Genomic DNA, 7,791 nt, shown 5'->3' with positions numbered 1-7,791 from the left:
AAAAAGGGAAGAGAGACATGAACAGAAGAAATATCTGAAGTAATACTGGCTGAGAATTTTCCAAAATTATTGACAGACATCAAACCACAGATCCAGGAAGCTCATAGGACATGAAGAAATATAAATATCAAAATGTCTACACCTAGGCACATTATGCTCAAACTGCAGAAAAGTAACTACAAAGAGAAAATCTTGAAAGAAGTCAGAGGATAAATTCATTTTTCTCTCTATAGAAAAACAAAGCTAAGGTTAGAATTGTACTTCATTCAGAAACCGTGCAAGTAAGAAAAGAGTGGGATGAAATATTTAAAGTGTTGAAAGAAAAAAAACAACCAATCTAGAATTCTGTAACCAGTGAAACTATCCTTCAAAAGTGAAGGATAAACACTTTATCAGACAAAAATTGAAAGAATTTTTCTCCAGTAAACCTAACATGCAGGAAATGTTGAAAGAAATCCTTCAGAGAGAAGAAAAGTGATATATGGCAGACACTAGAATGTGCAGAAAGAAAAAAAAGAGCATGCTAGAAGAAGTAAATGAAGGAAAATGAAATCTCTCATTTTTCTTATTTTTAACTGATCTAACAAATAAAAGTTTGTCCAAAACAACAATAGCAAGAATATAGTGGATTATTATAGTTTAATGTTAAGTGAAATATACAACAGCAATGCTATAAAGGAAGGGAGGGAGGAATAAGAAATGTTTTGTTATAATGTACATGCACTAGCTGGGAAGCAGTATATTGTTATTTGAAAGTGGACTTAGATTAGTTGTAAATATGTATCAAAAATTCTAGGGCAACTACTAAAAGCACTTTTTTTCTTTCAGTTTTTTTCTTGCTCCTCTTGTCCTAAACTTCACCTGTTATTGTCAATCACTACTCAACCTTAACTTTTCATTGGGTCAACATTAGACTAGCATAAAATTAGGGTTTCCAAGGTTATAAATCTCTATGGAAGCAGATTGCCACATCTTTCTCCCATGGAGCTGCTGGTGGTTTCAAACCACAGACGTTTTGGTTAACAGTCAATCACTTTAATCACTGCACCACCAGGGTTCCATATATATATATATGTATATCCTCGTGTCATGGTTTTAAAATATTGTGAATGTACTAAATTCCACACAATTGCATGTTTTAAAATGGTAAATTTATGTTATTTTTATTTTGTCCCAATAAGGAGTTAAGACTAAGTAGTGATTGATAACAATCATGGAGGTAATCATGTTATATCAGATCTCATCATAGAGGTGATTACATCATTATACGACTGCCAAACTACATCAAAACTCCCAAACCACTGAGATTCATGGGCCAACGAAGTTGACACACAACCTTAACAATCACAGTCCACCCCTTGTCAACTTGACACCTGTACGCATCTCCTTAAACCATACATAATATATGAATAAAGACAATTATAAAGTCATACTTGCACATAAACTGATATAAGTAACACTAATACAACCAAAAATGCACTAGCCATGTTTACATCTTATATTTTATAAGTGAAGAAAACAAAAATATTTGATGCACACGTACAAGACAGAAATAATCATAAGAATTACAGTCCTCGTTTCTGCAACTGGTCACTTGGTGGTAACTGATATTTAGAACTGCCTTTTTACACCACCCATTTCTTATTTCCTTTGCCCTAAGGAAGCAATCAGACACATCAGGAATCAGTGATGTGTCTCCAGGTGGGAGCATTCCTCCCTTTGGAACTAAGTTCTCTAGACACACAGAGCTTAAGGTCCTGGGGACAGGAAGTAAAATATTGCAAGTGGGTTACTAAGGGTAACAGTGAGTGGTGCCACTTCCGTTTCCACTCCTTGATTCCTAGACCCATGAATCCTGGCTATGGAAGAAACAGCACCATACATTAGACACTGATTTACAGCACATACAGCCTCCTGGACAACATTTCCCCAACCCTGCAAGGTATTGCCACCTAACTGGCATCATAATTGTGTCTTTAGAAGGCCATTCCATCGTTCTATCAAGCCAGTTGCTTCGGGATGATGGAGAACATGGAAAGACAAGTGAATTCCATGAAAATGGACCCATTGCTGCACTTCATTTGCTGTGAAGTGAGTCCCTTGATCTGAGGTGATGCTGTGTGAGATACTATGACTGTGGATAAAGCATTCAGTTAGTCCATTCGATGGTAGTTTTGGCAGAAACATTGGGTTTAAGGAAGGCAAATCCATATCCACAATAGGTGTCTATTCCAGTAAGAATAAAATGCTGCCCTTTCTATGATGGAAGCGGGTCAATGTAATCAACGTGCCACCAGGTTGCTGGCTGATCACCTAAAAGAATGGTGCCCTATCAGGAAATCAGTGTTGGTCTCTGCTGCTGGCTGATTGGGCACTCAGCAGTGACTATAACCAAGTCAGCCTTGGTGAGTGGAAGTCCATGTTGCTGAACCCATCCCTGAAACCATGGCCATTTTTTCTTGAGCTCATTGGGCAATGATGGGAGTGGCTGGGGAATGATGACTGGTTTCCACAGAACGCATCATCTTATCCAGTTGATTGTCAAAACCCTCCTCTGCTGAGGTCACCCATTGGTGAGCATTCACATGAGACACAAATATCTCCACTTTTTTTGCCCATTCAGAGAGGTCTATCCACAGACCTCTTTCTCATACTTTCTTGTCTCCAATTTCCCAATCATGTTCCTTCCAAGTCTCTGATGATCCAGTTAAAGCATTGGCCACAACCCATAAATCAGTATACAATCGGGGATCTAGCCATTTCTCCTTCCAAGCAAAGTGAACAACCAGGAGCAGTGCTCCAAGTTCTGTCCATTGGGAGGATTTCCCTTCACCATTGTTCTTCAAGAGGTCCCATAAAGGGGAAGTAGTGTTGCCCTTGTCAACTTTCGAGTGGTGCCTGCATATTGCACAGAACCATCTGTAAACCAAGCACGAGTTTTCTCTTCCTCCATTAATGGATCGTAAGGAACTGTCCATGAGGCCATAGGTGCAGACTTGGAGATGGAATGTAATGTGACATGAGGGGATACCATGGACATTTGGGCCACTTCCTCATGCAACTTACTTGGTGCCTTCAAGTCCTGCTCCTATCTGATCTCATATTTACTTCTGTTTAATGATGGAGTGCTGCTGTGCAGGTCAAACTTTATGGCTCTGTGGATCAGACAACACCCAGTTCATGATGGGCAGCTCAGGCCGCATGGTGACTTGGTGGAGCAAGGTTAAGCGTTCAGTCTCTACTATGGTCCAGGAACAAGCCAAAAGCTGTTTCTCAGAGAGTAGTTATCAGCAGAGGATGGCGGGGCTTTGCTCCAAAATCCTAAGGGTTTGAGCTGTGATCCATCAATAGAACCCTGGAAAAGACTCCAGACAGCATCTCTATCTGCCAGTGACACTTGAAGCCAGTTGCATCAGCTGGATCAATGGCCCAAGTGGCAGAGCTGCTTGCACGGCAGCCTGAATCTGGTGCAGAGCGTTTTCTTGTTCTGGGCCCTATTCAAAACTACCAGCTTTTCAAGTCATTTGATAAACAGGAAGGGACAGCACACTCAAATGAGGAATATGTTGCCTCCAAAATCCAAAGAGGTCCACTAGGCCTTGTGTCTCCTTTTTAGTTGTGGGAGGGACCAGATGCAATAACTTATCCTTCAGTTTAGAAGGAATATCTCAATGTGTCCCACACCACTGGACCTCTAGAAATTTCTCTGAGGTGGAAGACGCCTGAATTTTTGTTGGATTAATTTCCCACCCTCTGGCACATAAATGTTTTACCAATAATTCCAGAATCATTGACATTTCTTCCTTACTAGGTCCAAACAACCTAATGTCATCAATGTAATGGACCAGTGTGACATCTTGTGGAAGAGAAAGGCAATCAAGTTCCCTGTGGACTAAATTATGACATAGGACGGGTTCCACCAGTTGCTGAGCGTATCTATTCTTATTATGCATTCTGAAACTGGGAAAATCACTACAAGATGGTTTCGGGGACCCTCTGCAACTACTGTGAGATGGATATGTGCTAAAACTTCATTAATAACTTGACCTCCATATGCCCCTACTCTGACTTGTGGGCCACAGTGATGTTTTGGGTCTCCTGGAATTAGTGTCAGTTCAGAGCCAGTATCCAGTAATCCACGAAAATCTTATTGTTTCCTTTTTTCAATGTACAGTCACTCTAGTAAGAGCCCATAGATCTGTTTGGGGAAGGATGGGGAAACAGTAACAGTTTTTTGTTAGGGTAGTGGAGGGGACCTGTCCTCCCCTTCATTCAATGGGTTGTGAGTCTGTAAATTGGCTCAAGTCTGGGAATTGATTGAGGAACTGTGACTCTCTGTTCTAGCGGTTCAAGTTAGACTGCTGTTTACTTGACCTAGAATTCTTCCACTTGTACAGATCAAGTAAATAGTAGATTTCCTATCTATTTCACTCCTATATACACCTTGACTAAGTAGCCCATGCCATAATCCATACCAATCAGACTATTCTGACTACTGCTTTGACTTTGCTCTCTATTACAGTAACCACACTCATCTTGTCTTTGTCAATTCAGTGTCGTCAGTTTCCCCCTACTACCATGGGGTCCTATCAGCCCCATTGTATTTAACCTGCAAAAACCAATCTCGTTGCCATCAAGCTGATTCCTACTTATAGAGACCCTATAGGACAGAATAGAACTACTTCATAGGGTTTCCAAAGAGTCGCTGGTGGATTTGAACTGCCGACTTTTTGTTTACAGACAAGTGCTTAACCACTGTGCTGCCAGGGCCCCCTATTGTAGTTAGGTATCTTAATTCAGTTAGACCAGTTCCCACTGTCAAATCTGGCTTACATAAAATAGCAATCAAAGCAGTCTTCAAAGATGCTGGGGATCCCTTCACAAATTTGTTTGTCACCATTGTGGTAGAAGTTGTGTCCTCTGGGCACTTCATGTATGGGTCTGTGTGTCTAACCTGATAAATCCACTCTAACATGCCAATTTCCCTAAGCCTTTGGATACCTTCTTCTACACTATACCAAGACAGGCGTGGTACTTCAACTTAATTTAGTGTAGGCCACCACGTAATCTATGCTTCAATGACCCAACCAAATAAACTATTAGATCCTTTCCTAACTTCTCGAGCTGAAACCTTGAATGAAGAATCTGTGCTTAGTGGGCCCATGTCAACAAACTCGGAATGATCCAACTTTATATTCCTTGCACTATCATCCCACACCCTTAATAGTCATTCCCACACATATTCTCCATGTTTCTCTTTGTACATATTAGAAAAGTCTGTCAGTCCTTTTGGAGTGTAGAGTACTTTCTCCTGGGTCATACTTTGTACTTCATTGGGCTTACTGGGACTTAAGTCTAGTTACAAGTCTAGAAGCCAAGACGGGTGGTGAGGATTACACATAGCAATGATCGTGAGCATGGCACAAGACTGGGCACTGTTTTCTTCTGTTGTACACAGGGTCACTATGAGTCGGAAGTGACTGGACAGTACCTAAGAACAACAATATTATCTGCTAAAAGGAGTAGTTTTATTTCTTCCTTCCCATTTTAGATACCTTTTATTTCTTTTTCTTGCCTAATTGTTCTGGCTAGAACTTACAGTACAACATTAAATAGCAGCACTAAGAATGGGTATCCTTGTCTTGTTCTCAGTCTTAAGGAGAAAGCTCTCAGTCGTTCTCCATCAATTCTGATGTTAACTATTGGATTTTCATAAATACCATTGATCAAATTGAGGAACTTCCCTTCTATTCCTAGTTTATTGAGGGTTTTTATCATAAATGGACATTGGAATTTATTGATAAAACTCATTGCCGTCGAGTCAATTCTGACTCATAGCGATCTTATAGGACAGAGTAGAACTGCCCCCATACGATTTCCAAGGGTATAACTCTTTACGCAAGCAGACTGCCACATTTTTCTCCCATGGAGTGGCTGGTGGGCTTGAACTGCCATTCTTTCAGTTAGCAGCTGAGTGATCTAACCACTGGACCACCAGGATTTTGTTAATAGCTTTTTCAAAGTTGGTTGACATGATTATGTGGTTCTTTTCCTTTGTTCTATTGATATGATAAGTTACATTGATTGATTTTCTAACGTTGAACCACGGTTACATTCCTGGGATAAATGTCACCTGATCATGGTGAATAATAATTTTAATATACTCTTAGATTCAGTTTGTTAGTATTTTGCTTGAGATTTGTGCACCTATGTACATAAGGAACATTGGTCTGCAGTTTTCTTTTCTTGTGGTATCTTTGTCTGGATTTGATATCAGGGTAATGTTGACTGCATACAATAAGTTAGGAAGTGATACTATTTCCTCTATCTTTTGGAAAAACTCATGAAGGATTGGGGTTACTTGTTCTATATGTATTTGGTAAAGTTCCCCAATTTAAGCCAACTAGCCCAGGACTTTTCTTTGTTAGGAGGTTTTGCTTACTGATTTTAATCTCTTCACTTGTTGAGATCTTCTACTTCTTTTTAAGTCAATGTAGGAAGTTTATGTGGTTCTAAGAATTTGTCCATTTCATCTAGATTATCTAATTTGTTTCCATACTATTGTTCATAGTATTCTCTAATGATCCCTTTTATTTCTGTTTGGTCAGTTTTAATGTTCCCATTTTCATTTCTTATTTTATATTTATGCATCTTCTCTCTCTCTCTTTTTTTTCTTTGTCTAGGTAAAGTTTGTCAATTTTATTAATGTTTTCCAAAGCCAACATCTGGTTTCCCTGATTTTTCTCTATGGCTTTTCTATTATTTACTTCATTTATCTTGGAAGAAGAAGTACAACCAGAATGCTCCTTAGAAGCAAGGATGGCAAGACTATGTCTCATATACTTTGGACATGTTATCAGGAGGGATCATTCTCTGGAGAAGGACATCATGCTTAGTAAATTAGAGGGTCAGCAAAAAAGAGGAAGACCTTCAAAGAAATGGATTGACACAGTGGTTGCAACAATGGGCTCAAGCATAACAGCGATTGTGAGGATGGCACAGGACTGGGCAGTGTTTCATTCTGTTGTACATAGGGTCGCTATGAGTCAGAACAAATTGGATGGCACCTAACAACAAACAAAAAAAATTTCATTTATCTTTGCTCTGATCTTTGTTTTCCCCTTCCTTCTAGTTGTTTTGGTTTGGTTTTGCTCTTACTTTTCTGGTTTCTCAGGTTGTGCAGTTAGGTTATTGATTTGTGATCTTATTTTTTAACGTAGGCATTTACAGCTATAAATTTTACTGTGAGTACTGCCTTCCCTGAAGCCCATGTTTTGATATATTGTGCTTTCATTTTCATTTAACTCTATATATTATTGGATTTCTCTTTTGATTTCCTCCTTGACTGGTTGTTTAATAGAGTGTTGTTTAATTTCTGTATATGTATTTATTTTTCAGTTTTCTTTCTGTTATTAATTTCCAATTTCACACCATTGTGATTGGAGAAAATAGTCTATATGACTTCAATCTTTTTAAATTGATTAAGACTTACTTTGTGATCTAACATATGATTTATCCTGGAGAATGATCCATGTGCACTGGAGAAGAATGTATATTCTGTTGTTGGATGGAGTGTTCAATATATGTCTGTTACGTCCAGTTGTTTTACACTGTCAGTCAGGTCCTCTGTTTCTTTACTGATCTTTTTTCTAGATGTTCTGTGCATTATTGAGAGTGACATATTTATCTCCAACTATTATTGTAGAGCTGTCTATTTGTCCCTTCAATTCTTTCAAAATCTGCTTTAAATATTCTGGGATTTTGCTGTTAGGTGCGTATATATTTATAATT

The sequence above is a fragment of the Trichechus manatus genome, unplaced genomic scaffold (genome assembly GCF_000243295.1).
Source record: "Trichechus manatus latirostris isolate Lorelei unplaced genomic scaffold, TriManLat1.0 scaffold00086, whole genome shotgun sequence".
NCBI lineage: Eukaryota > Metazoa > Chordata > Mammalia > Sirenia > Trichechidae > Trichechus > Trichechus manatus.
Note: the sequence above shows the minus strand (reverse complement) of the source record.